Source organism: Pseudophryne corroboree, chromosome 7 (genome assembly GCF_028390025.1).
Source record: "Pseudophryne corroboree isolate aPseCor3 chromosome 7, aPseCor3.hap2, whole genome shotgun sequence".
Lineage (NCBI taxonomy): Eukaryota > Metazoa > Chordata > Amphibia > Anura > Myobatrachidae > Pseudophryne > Pseudophryne corroboree.
Window position 1 is genome coordinate 294,534,220 of NC_086450.1, and position 13,087 is coordinate 294,547,306.

General features: G+C 42.5%; 1 long non-coding RNA gene across 1 annotated transcript; it reads right to left on the reverse strand.

Moving 5' to 3' along the window:
• Window positions 1-10,289: 10,289 nt before the first annotated feature.
• LOC134943607 (uncharacterized) lies at window positions 10,290-12,213 on the reverse strand. The gene is made up of 3 exons (XR_010181629.1): window positions 11,846-12,213; window positions 11,513-11,534; window positions 10,290-10,509 (listed from the first exon to the last, which is right to left on the reverse strand). It is a non-coding gene; the product is annotated as an uncharacterized LOC134943607 (long non-coding RNA).
• Window positions 12,214-13,087: the final 874 nt, after the last annotated feature.

Here is a 13,087-nt window from a genome sequence, read left to right on the forward strand (position 1 = left end):
TAACGTCACGACGCAATCGCGTCATTCTGCGAAACCCCGCCCCCCGAGCTGGGCACTCAGGAGGAGGGAGAAGGGGGAGCCAAGCCGGCCAGCGCTGCGCAGACGAGGGAGAGGCGGCTGAAGAGTGGGAAGAACCACTTCAAATGTAAGTCAGCCCCTCTCCCTCTCTCTCTCTCCCTCCCCCCCCCCCCCCCCCCCCCCACCTGCCGTACTGTGTAAAATGGGGGCACTTGTCTGCCGGAATGTGTAAAATGGGGACGCTTGCCTGCCGGAATGTGTAAAATGGGGGCACGTGCCTACCGGAATGTGTAAAATGGGGACACTTGTCTGCCATAATATGTAAAATGGGGACTCTTGTCTGCCGAAATGTTTAAAATGGGGACACTTGCCTGCCGGAATGTGTAAAATGGGGACACTTGCCTGTTGTACTATGTAAAATGGGGGCACGTGCCTGCCGCAATGTGTAAAATGGGGACACTTGCCTGCCATAATGTGTAAAATGGGGACACTTGCCTGCCATAATGTGTAAAATGGGGACACTTGCCTGCCGTAATGTGTAAAATGGGGACACTTGCCTGCCGGAATGTGTAAAATGGGGGCATGTGCCTGCCGCAATGTGTAAAATGGGGACACTTTCCTGCCGCAATGTGTAAAATGGGGACACTTTCCTACCGCAATGTGTAAAATGGGGACACTTTCCTACCGCAATGTGTAAAATGGGGACACTTGCCTGCCGTGCTGTGTAAAATGGGGGCACGTGCCTGCCGCAATGTGTAAAATGGGGACACTTGCCTGCCATAATGTGTAAAATGGGGACACTTGCCTGCCGTAATGTGTAAAATGGGGACACTTGCCTGCCGCAATGTGTAAAATGGGGGCACGTGCCTGCCGCAATGTGTAAAATGGGGACACTTTCCTGCCGCAATGTGTAAAATGGGGACACTTTCCTGCCGCATTGTGTAAAATGGGGACACTTGCCTACCGTGCTGTGTAAAATGGGGACACTTGCCTACCGTGCTGTGTAAAATGGGGACACTTGTCTGCTGTAATGTGTAAAATTAGGACTTTTTTTTTTTATCCTGTGGTGGCCGTGATGATGAGATCAGATGAGGCCACGCCCATCTTAACAAAGCCATGCCCATTTTAACGAGGTCATGCCCCCTTGCCGGGAGCGCGCGCGAGGTGAGTTGATACACTGTTTTTTACTTGTTTCATTTTTGGAGGCTTTAATTAGTAACTATGATTGTAATTCTCTTGCTGGTTTAGTATCTAATGGTTAGAATCAACCACCACAAATGTTATGGCTGCTGTTATTATTCTTATTGTCAGAACTGTGTTCCTTGCAAACAGGGACAATGTTTCCATTTATTTGAAGAGATCTATTTTGTGAAATTTATTGGCTGCTGCTATTATCTTTATTTTTAGAACTGTGCCTTTAGTAAACAGTGACAATGTTTCCATTTTTTTCTGAAAAGATTTATTCTGAGACTTACTGAGGAAGTTACGTCATTTATATCTCTGTGATTATAAAACCAGCTACATTATTCCTGGTATGTACACCTATATATATTTGAAAGTGATTTTCAATGACTGACACACCTTTCACTAAAAATCAGCATTGGCTTTTTCAGAGTTTTATTTTCCCATGGATCAACATTTGAACTAGAAATAGTCTTCACTATAAAAGTTGGATACCACACCCTAGGTATGCATATAATAGATTTGATTATTTCATATATACAGGTATATCCCCTTTTTTTTTATATATATTTATATTATTATTATTTTTTTCCATATAATAGGCAGTTTACAAAAACGCTGACATATGGTTTTCAAACACTCCTAAGAGACTATAATTAATAGTTTCCCCAGATGACTCTATAAGGAATTATGTCGTATTAGTTTTAAGGTATGTTATTTCCCAAATTAATAGAAATTAAGAGGGGGTAAAACTGCTTAAAATTGGTCCATATTGGATTTCCTTTTCTTTCCCATTAGGTAGTTTGTAAAAAACACCAATTTTAACAGAATACACTCCTTAGAGGGATCAGCATTTAAGTTCAAATTAGGAGCCTCGATATAAGAGCTCCATCCACTAAGCTTTGATATAGAAGATTCTGATCAACTCTACACTTGAGGTATGTCTAGTTACTATTAAAAGGGGGTAAAAGCATTCAAAACTGGTCCACATTGGATTTCCCTTTCCTTTTCATTAGGTAGTTTGCAAAAGACACCAATTTTAACAGAATACACTTTCAAGTGGGATTATCATTCAAACTCCAGTTAGGAGCCCCAATATAAGAGTTCCATCTACTAAGTCTCGATATAGGAGATTCTGAGCAACTTCACATTTAAGGTATGTTTAGCTACCATCTATACTATTAATAGAAAACATCTCAGTAGCTCTATCAAAAAATACACTTAACAATGGGCTTTTATATTTATTTATTATATTTTTTAGGTCATGACCCTCTGTATATAAACTCATCAAGAGCAAATTAGTTATTTTTTCATATTTGGTAGGTATTTATTGCATACCACATATATACAATTTTCCTCAATTTACATTAGTAGCTTTTTTCAAATAGAACATCATTTCCTTTTTTCCCCCCAAACAAGCCACCCCTGATGAAGTCGATAAGACGAAACGCGTTGGTTTGTCAGTCAGAAAATCGCAACCTAGTTTGTGAAGATACTCCCTTTCGAGCTCGCACCTTGTAAAAGGTGAGGGAGTATCTAAAGTCCGTCTAACAAACGTGTTGGTTGTATATTTTTTTGGCTGTACTTATTAACACAATTTTAATTTTGAACTGTAAAAAAATGTATATGTTCAAATGTATGTTATTAAAACAAATTTTTACTAATTGGCCTGTTGGCCTCTTGTTTGGGTGACTATTTGGTGAGGGGTGTCTGTTACAGGCCCCCAGAGTTAAACATCCTCCAGTCTACATTCCTATGAACATTAGAAGAATTGTGTAATTACGTTTCACTTTAGCGCACTTGGGAATTTTGTGTTTTTCCATATATATATATATATATATATATAGAGAGAGAGAGAGAGAGTTAATAAGTTGTATGTTATATATATTAATAATCTGATATAGGTATGCATAATTGTATAATTGTTTGGGGTGAACATGGTTTGACTGACCCTGCAAGGGCTATCAGCAGCACCATAGGGACCAGTGGGAAAGCTTCTAGAAATCTCTTGTGACTGGGCACTCGCATGCCAGCCCAGAGAAAACCGTTATTCACAAGGAGGGGTTCGCCAGACGGCTGATCCCCTAAATTGTGCGCACATTTGAGCTCCCAACGCCGCCGTGTCTAGACCTGTAGTGGTAAGCATTACTGCGGAGGGCAGTGGGAGCTGGAGGCAGTACTTTCAGTCCAAGGCAGGCTCGGGGAGGTGACTGGGAGCCCTGTGCTGTTACCTGGTACTATAGCAGTGCTAACGGTGTGCCCCAAGTGGTGGTGATGGAGACAGCGGCATTGAACACGGAGCCCACAGATGCAGTGGCTCCATAACCCTCTATCAAAGGTGTGTGTCCTTTCCGGCAGGAGACAGAGTTAAAGCGACAACCAGTTTCCTCCTAAAGTGCCAGCCAGCCAAGTCTAGTGGAGGAGCAGTCGGGGGACCACAACACAGCAGCACATTTCAAGGAGGGATTGTAAGTGAGCTAAACTATACTTTACACTTATCCAACACACTACAACCACATATGACCTACTGAAGTAGCTAGTTGTAGGCACAGTACCTGGCCCAACCTTGTGATAAAGGCATTGACCATAGCAGCAGTGGTGGTGTGGAAGTGCTAAATTAAAGCTGGCCAGGAGAGTTGCTACAAGAGGCTTCAGCAGCAGCCAATAGGATTTCAGGGGACTGGCTAGGCAGCTGATAACTGTAAGCTAGAACAGCAGCAGCTGCAGCAGAGACTGTTGAGACGTTTTATTACTCTCTCACTGAAGAGCCTATTGAGTTACTATCAGCCAAGGAGTCTTGTCAGTGTAATATTGAACCAATACATGCCAGCTAGTGTGGTGTGTGTAACTATCGAACTGTATATGGTTTAAACACCTGTGTGGGATATTGGTCAGCCAGATAGCCACTTAGCCACTTCCCATAGTTAACATTCATTGTTGTGGGATAGCAACTAGAAGAGAATCCTCCATTTCCCAGTGAAAGATATGTGAAAGTAATTGAAAACAGAGTAATATAAGCAGCATTTTAGTTATGCATTTTATTTACTGAGAGATTGATGATAACGGAAAATGCTGGAGTAATGTACATGAATGTTCATTAATACTTCTATACTACGGTATATAGAGTTACCAAAAGACAATTCATTTGCAATTCCCTTATAGTAGGATTGCTTGTATTACTGCTTTAGAACATTTATCTAAGATTACAAGCAAATAATACAGTCCCAAGAGGAAAAAAGGGATTGACCATTGTTTTGCTAATTAACTACTATAACACGTCTGAGGAAGGATTCAATTATAGCATAAGGAACAGTGAAAAAGTGACTGATTTGCAAGATAAGCTACAGTCCAGAGAGAATTCATCTGCAACATAAGTAACAGAGCACTGAATGAAGGAGTAAACTTGCCACTGTAATCTACAGCTAATATAGATATTAACCCACTGTTACTGCTAGAGATATAGCAAGAATTTGAGACTACCTTCTTTACTTATCTAGGACTATGGACAACTAAGCCATATTTATAAAAGCAATAGGAGGTCATATAATTAATAGAGGAGGACGAGACTAACTGTGCTTTAATGGACAAACCAAAGTTTGGGACTAAGGGGGTCATTCCGAGTTGATCGTAGCACTGCAAAATTTTGCAGGGCTACTATCATGTCCATAGACATGCGGGGGGAGGCCCAGCACAGGGCTATACTGCCCGCATGTCAGTGCCGCCCCAACCCTGCAGAAGTGCAAAATCATTGCACAGCGGCAATGTTTTTGCACTTTAAGAGTAGCTCCCGGCCAGCGCAGCTTTAGCGTGCTGGCCGGGAGCTACTCGTTGCTTCCCGGCCCGCAGCGGCCTCGTGTGACGTCACGCAGCTGCTGCTGTCCGCCCCCCGCACGGTCAGGCCACGCCTGCGTTGGCCAGACCGCACCCACAAAACGGCGGCCAAATGCTGCCGTTCCGGCCCCCCGTCCAGCAACCGCCTCTGCCTGATTGACAGTCGTAGCGCAGCAATTGCCTTCAGCCGTCAGGCATGCGCCGGCGCATGCGCAGTTCTGACCTGATCACGCCGCTACGATAAACTGCAGAGTGCGATCGGGTCAGAATGACCCCCTAAGCACATTGTTAAGAGAGGTATCTTTTAAATTTGGATACTACATCGTTTTAGAGTGGAGTTACAATATACTACTTGTATAGCATTTAAACCAGAAAAACAGACTACTCTCTATTTTTTATTCTTTATTAAAGGCCCTTAAAAACTGCGCAGTAACGAAATAAGACAAATACTGGGTCTATGGGCTAAAAGATCATAGCTAATGGTATAACATTTTTGTAGTGCATGCAATTTAGATGTAATACCCAACTGTATATATTGTGGTGATATGGTTTGTTATGACTGTTGTTATTCAATGTTATGTAAATAAATCTTTGCTTTACTATAAAGTTAAATATATATTTGTCAGGCTCCTGAGCCTTACCTCTGGTGGGTGCTCCCGCGGGTTACCGTCCAGCTGGTTGGCGCGGTGGTGGGTCCTTCTGGACGGATGTGCGGCTGCCAAGGGCCGAGGGTCTGGAGAGCCGGGTGCTGCGGCGGGGATTGCTGTGGTAAGGTCCTCTAGTGGTGACACAGTATAGTGTGTCAGAGACAGAAGCTGGCTAAAGCTGTGTGCTAACAGCTAAGTATGTCTCCTGTGCTGTTGGAGACCAGAGTATTACCAATGAAGTTCCCAATCTGTGTCCAGCCAATCCAGCGTGTTCTCCCCTTACAAAAGGGGGCTGTCTCAGAGGTAGAGTGCCAGTGCTTCAAGTTACTTCCTTGTGAAAGGTTCTCCAGCTCTGTGCTCCCAGTTACTTCTGGTTCCCTGGTCCTGGTTGCTCTCATTCATTGGTTACCTAAACGCTGCTGCAGTCCGGCTGTCTAAGTCCGTTGCCACTCGTGGAAGCACTCACGGGGTCCCAGGTCGTAGACTCCAGGTGCTAACGGTGGATCCCGCAGATGTCTTAATTTCTTCAAAGTCCAAGTTCTTGAGCCTCATCTTTCAATCACAAACCTCAGTCTTTATTTCTTCAAAGTCCAAGTTCTTCAGCCTCGTCTTTCAATCACAAACCACAGTCTTCATTTCTTCAAAGTCCAAGTTCTTCAGCCTCGTCTTTCAATCACAAACCACAGTCTTCAGTTCTTCTTTACCAGAGTTCTTCAGCTTCACTCTTCAAGTCATTTAACCATAGACTCTAATTCTTCCAGTTTCTTCTATTTCTCCAATATTTGTGTACGGCCTGATTATTCAATAAAACTACAGTTATCTTCCTATGAAGTCCTCCTTTTCTTTACGCCCTCCGGCCAACGTTAACACTTAGTTTGGCTTCCACCCCATGAGGAGGAATTACATTCAGCCACCTCATTTACTCTCCTCACAGGTAGCTGTCCCTTCAGCCAAAACTCAGTTGTCGGAACCCCAACTTACGCCGAGCGTGACAATATTTCCCTATAAAGACTAGTATTACTACCTACCAGGTGAAGTGTTTTCTAGAGGAAAATGAATTAAGGCGCTGTGGGAAAGAAAAACGACAGGCCTCAGATAAAAGTGTTGTCCAGGGGATAGTATAATCAGAGTGACAAACCCTTAGTGAGCAAGTCACATTAGTTAAGACCAGGTAGTAAAGTCCAGGCTCAATTATCTCAATATTTGGGCATTTAAATTGTAGGCTTACCCAAGTGAGCCTAGGTAAACATATAGCTTGGGTGGAGGCACATCCTTAGATAGTTGCAGATAATCCTAGTCGAGGACAAAAAGGGTTACATTTGTGGAGGCACTGCTGAGATCTTAGGATCTCCTGTTTACCAATCAGGAAAGATGGAAATTGTAAATGAGGATGATATCTTTCGTTGGTGTAGGGAGAAGGGTATAGATGCCCTGTGCAGTTTTGGGTTAGGTGGGAATCTGTCTATAGTGTTAGGTACTGCAGCAGAGTGGAGTCCCTTGCCATGGGGCCGCAGCAACATGCATTGATCAATACATAACCAAACTCCACTATTTATTATATGCTAAGCTGTATGATATCAGTAATGCTAGAGATAGTGCACCTACAACACCCCCCTTTTCTCTGTAGAACTACAAGTCTCAGTAGGTAGCACCTCACATTACTGGCAGCTATAGGTGTGCAGTCTTAAGGCCCCTCCCTAGCAAACTAAAAGTGTTTTATATAGACACACCTGAAGGAGTGAGACACCTTCATTCTTAGACTTACACCCACCCACACTTGACCCTCATTTATTTTAACTAGGGTACCAAGCATGACTGCACTTTTGTATATGGCGCAAGTCTAGGTAAGTCCAATTATTCTGTACTATAAGTCAGCAATAGGGTGGCTCCTGGGGTATGGAGCATTTTGGACTGCCATGGCTGAGTGACAACAGAGCATCGCAGCATTACATTTAATTTGGCACTTTCACTGTTTGTTTATTATACATGTCACACTTTTTTCACTTATATTAATTCACTCCTTAACACTCTTTTTTCACCTATTCCTTAATCCTTCTAACTACACATAATCTTTCCCTGTGATGCCCTGGGGTCACTTGGCTGTGGTGGTTTCGGGGGTCCCGTGCCCTAGGTTTGAACCCCTATAGTGTTAGGTACTGCAACAGAGTGGAGTCCCTTGCTGTGGGGCTGCAGCTACATGCATTGATCAATACATAACCAAACTCCACTATTTATTATATGCTAATCTGTATGATATCAGTAATGCTAGAGATAGTGGCCCTCATTCCGAGTTGTTCGCTAAGTTTTTCGTTCGCACAACATATTCGCAAAGTTGCGTTAGTGTAGTAAATTTGCGAACATCCGCCCCCAACGTATTTTTGCACATTCGTACGCAGTATTACACAAAGTGGGCGTACGCCAAATGACATCGCAGCAATGCGAAACCATCGCAGCATTGCGAAACTATCGCATTAACACATACTTATTCGTAAAAATACTAGGTAGTCGTAGATTTACACATTTATCAGTTAAAGTGCTCACTTTTGCGTAGAAACGCACCACATTGTTTTTTTTTACTATTAAGTGGAATAACACCTTCCAATTAAAAGTCCACAAGCCCTCCTCAATTACAAATCCAATTAGTGACTGAATTGTAATGTTCATGATCAATTAAGTATTTTATAAATACCTGAAGAACACTTTGTAGCCATAAAAGAACCTATTTCTATTTACATGTTTAATATAAATATAGATGTTTGCAATGTGCTTGGTCTAATGTGTTTTGTGAATTTATTAAAGTAGAGTTTTTGTATGTGAATGAAGGTTTTTGCATGTTTATTTAGCCAATAACATGTTTGTTTTAGATTTTTAAAATAACTTACGTTAGCTGTATGAAATGTTTAATGTAAGAAATGTTTGTTCTGCAATCTGCTGTTCCTTTATTGCATTATTAAATAATAAACACCCGCTTAAGTATAATAATTTTCTTTTATTTATTTTTTAAGATTTTTAGAAATGATAAGATAATTTTTGGTTTTAAAAAACATAAAAAAATTAACAAAAATTTTCCATATCATCTAGCAGACCCAGCAAGGCCTGGAGATGTCGCCTCATGTTTCCCACAATCTCCCGCAACGATGTGGGATCTCCAACGGCAACATCTGAAATTAAAAGATAACATAAGCATTACTAACTTACTCACATTGCTTATTATACAAGCAAGGCACAAAGCACACTTTAATGCAGGCATGTCCAAACTGCATCCCTCAAGCTGGTGTGAAACTACATATACCAGCATGCGTTAACTCAGTTTTGGGGCCAGGGAATGCCAAACCTGTGTCAGGGCATGCTGGGATGTGTAGTTTCTCTACAGTTGCAGTTGCGCAGTTTGGACAGGCATGCTTAATGGCAAAGTTTATACATCATGGCTGTTTTATGGTACAATCATTAGCAGAAAAACACACAAGCCTGCTCAGGCTTTTTTGGATACTTTTTACAGTATTCTAGACCATGGGCTACATTTACTACTATGTGAGTTCATTTTAAGATGGAGCGTTGCCCATAGCAAACAAGCCAAAATAAGATGATTATCTTGTAGAAGTGGTTCCCCAATTGTAAAGTTTATTTGTATTGGTTGCTATGGGCGACATCCCATGTTAAAGATAACTACCATCTTCGTCACTGTTACACCATGTTGGCATTCATTCACATCTGGAGTGTTTTTTTAATATTTTTAAGGGGTTTGGTGCTGCATCATCACACTGCATATCAACATCTTCAGAAGGCCAACATATCCTAGCATTCCCACACTCCCTGAAAGCTGCCCTTACTAAATAATTGCAAACAGGTTTGACTTTAACAAATAGTCATTTTGTGAGTGTAACTTTCACAACACAAATCACTGTGTCATTAGGCTGCATAACAAAGTGAAGCATGTGTTTTGTAAGTGCAAATATTAAGACTACACAGGCACAAGTGTAAAAGACCAACAACATACTAAACTCCACTCAGGTCTAACTGTTTCCCAGAAAAAAACCCACATATAAACCTTGTTGTCCTGGCAACCCTGGCTACCTAATGAGTGTCAACCTAGAGTGGACACACAAAACATTGCACACATAAACACTGTACATATAATGACACTCACAAATATGTAAATGCAACATGTACACCATGAAGAAAAACACAAATTTTTGTCCTTGGTACAAGATTTCAAACAGTACAACACTGCATGTTTTGTCATTGTAAGTGTAAGTAGGTAATCATTTAAAAAAACAAAAAAAAAAAAACTTACTTTCCACGGCAACATGAACACTCCCTGAACTGGCTTCAGGGGCTTCCTCTGCCCATTCACTGGGTGGGGATGTTGGCTGGATGGGTGAAGGCGGCTGGATGGGGGAAGGCGGCTGGATGGGGGAAGGAGGAGGGATTGGGGAAGGAGGAGGGATTGGGGAAGGAGGCTGGATGGGGGAAGGAGGCTGGATTGGTGCTGGAATTTCAGAGGGGGGGTCTGATTGAGAGGGCGAGGGGGGCGGAGAGAAAGTTAAGCCAATAGAGGGTGAGGGGGGCAGAGATGGTGATTTAGAAGTTGAAGGAGAAGGGATATGGGAAGGAGGAGAAGGGGTCCCAGAAAGAGATGGAGAGGTGTGGTGAGAAGGGGAGTGTAAAGTGGTGTGGGCCAGGGAAGCTGAGGGGGACTGGGAAGATGAGGGGGACTGGGAAGATGAGGGGGACTGGGAAGGGGAGGGGGAGTGAGAAGGGGAGGGGGAGTGAGAAGGGGAGGGGGACTGGGAAGGGGAAGGGGGCGGAGAGGTCTGCCGTTGTTGTTGTCCTATAATGATATTTTTGACAACATTTAGTTTACATGTGAAATTACATAGTAAACAATTTCAATTTTCAATGTTCTGTTCCATGTAAAATACAGTGTTTTTTAGAAATGAAAATCAAACATGTATAAATCCTATTCATGTTGGCCACAGCAAACAAAATGAGTCCTAACTTTTACTTTGAAGCTCATTCCGTAATCTAGTCCATTGAGTCATATTGATTGGTCTAGGCAACATCACCAGATCACTATTCAAGGCACCTTATTATATAGGCAGCAATGATCAAGTATTTGGGAACAGTTTCCTGGCTGGTTATTAATTCTTGAAAACATGCACTTGTTTGGTGACAGTTTGCTACAGTCAGTACTGTTTGCCCTAACCACACACACTGTCCTATTTTGTAAAAAAACACACTCAGCGTTGCAATTAGCCTACCACTTAGTGTAAATTTGCACAATGTTTGCTAATATTCTTATGTAATGTAACTTACTTCGTGTATGCATAGAACGTATTTGCTGGCGGATCTCCGCCAACAGCTCGGGAGTCCTCCTGCGGAGATCACTCCATCTCCTCTCAAGTTGAATGATTGACCGCCTGCTGCGGACGCGAGTCCGCAGCAGGCGGCGGACCTCCGCGTAGGCCTCGCGCTTCACCCGATTTGGGATGAAGCGCCCAACGCGGCCTACGCGGCGGTCCATCACCGCAACCAGGACGCGGAGCTCACGCCTGGTGAACGGTGCAGCACGCATCTTGGCAATGGCGTTTTCCTTATTTGGGCATATATTTATAGCGTCTGTTAGCATGTGATTGGTCATAAATCTGTTGTCATTTCTAATAACTTTATTGATCTTTGCAATGCTGTGAAGAGCAGTGTTATTTCGCACGAGCGGAAAAACGCATCCGCAGAAGTAAATTTTAGCATAAAAAAAAAAAAAAAAAAACCATAACACAAACAGACACAGAGACACACAGTTTTGAATAAAATTGTAAACATATCTGTGTACTCACCACAGTTTGTGTGATCATTCAGCTGGACAGTCACAAAGTGGGCAACATTCAATTTCATTTGTTTTTGTGTTTGTTTAAATAATCAAGATTTTAGGATATAAAACAAATAAGGACACTATTTAGCCACATCACATTATATTTTGTACTAATCTCAAATTGTAAGCTTAACGTGTTAACGGATTTTTACTTTTTTAAAAATGACAAATAAACAAAAACTCCAAAGCCATTACACAATGACCTTACAATCTCAAACAAAATGTCAACATTACAAACAAAACATAAGCATACTGTGCTTTGTTTTTTTAACATAAAAATAATATAAAAACACTATACCTGAAATATTCGGCAACAATCCTTGCCCTCACTTGGCTCCCCCTCCGTGTAACACTCCCACCACCGAAGTGTCGAACAACCCCTGGCTCCTCATCAGGCAATTCCTCTGCCTGAGGAAGCTCTACACTACTCCTTACCGCGATATTATGTAGTATTGCGCACAGGACCACTATTTTACTTGCCATCTCCGGCGAATACATGATGTCGCCACCAGTGCGGTGGAGCACACGAAACCGCCCTTTAAGGACACCAATTGTGCGCTCCACCAGCTGCCTAGTGGCAGTAAGCGCGGAGTTAAATGCCATCTGTGGTCCTGGCCTGGGATTACGGTAAGGAGTCATGAGCCAGGGGGTGCAAGGATATCCACGGTCTCCTGTTTGAGGAAAAACCTTAAATTAAAAAGAGTATATTATAAAATTTCATTTATTTTTAAGTTAAAAAATATCTTCAAACTCTCCCAATAACCACATGTCTGCTCGTTGACTTGCTCTTAATCTCTGCCATATCCCTGATTGTCTAATGACATATGCATCATGTGAACTTCCAGTAAACTTGGCATTCAGGGAAAGGATCTGGAGGGATGGCCCACAAACAACCATTACATTCAGAGAATGAAACAGTTTCCTGTTTCTATAAATTTCTTCATTATGTCTTGGTGGCTGAATAGCAACATGTGTGCCATCCACAACCCCAATAACATGTGGGAAGCGACTACCACCTTCCTCAAATTGCCGCTTCACCACATCTAGGGCACCAACATCCAAAGGCATATCAATGAATTGCTTCACCCGCTTTAGGAAAGCCTGGCAGACACGCCGCAGGATCTTACTGAACTGGCCCTGCGACATGCCAACCAGGTCTCCCACAACATGTTGATATGAGGCTGTAGCCAAAAAATGTAACACAGCAAGGAATTGTGTCAATGGTGGTATTGCTGTAGGATACCGAATTTCAGACTCCAGATCACTCTCTATTATGGAGAGAGTGTCTAGGATTAGATGTGGTGGCAGCCTGTATCTACGCACCACCACATCATCTGGCATCCCAAAAAGTAGGACACGGGTTCTGAAAATTGGTGGCCTAGCACGCCTCCGTTGCCTTGGTTGATGAGGAGCCGGTTGTGGTTGTGGGGCTGGCGGTTGGGGTGGGAGTGCTGGCGTGGGTTGGGGAGGTAGGGCTTCTGCTGCGATAAATATCGACATAACACACTTTTTTGAGATACAAACAAAAAAATGTTTAATA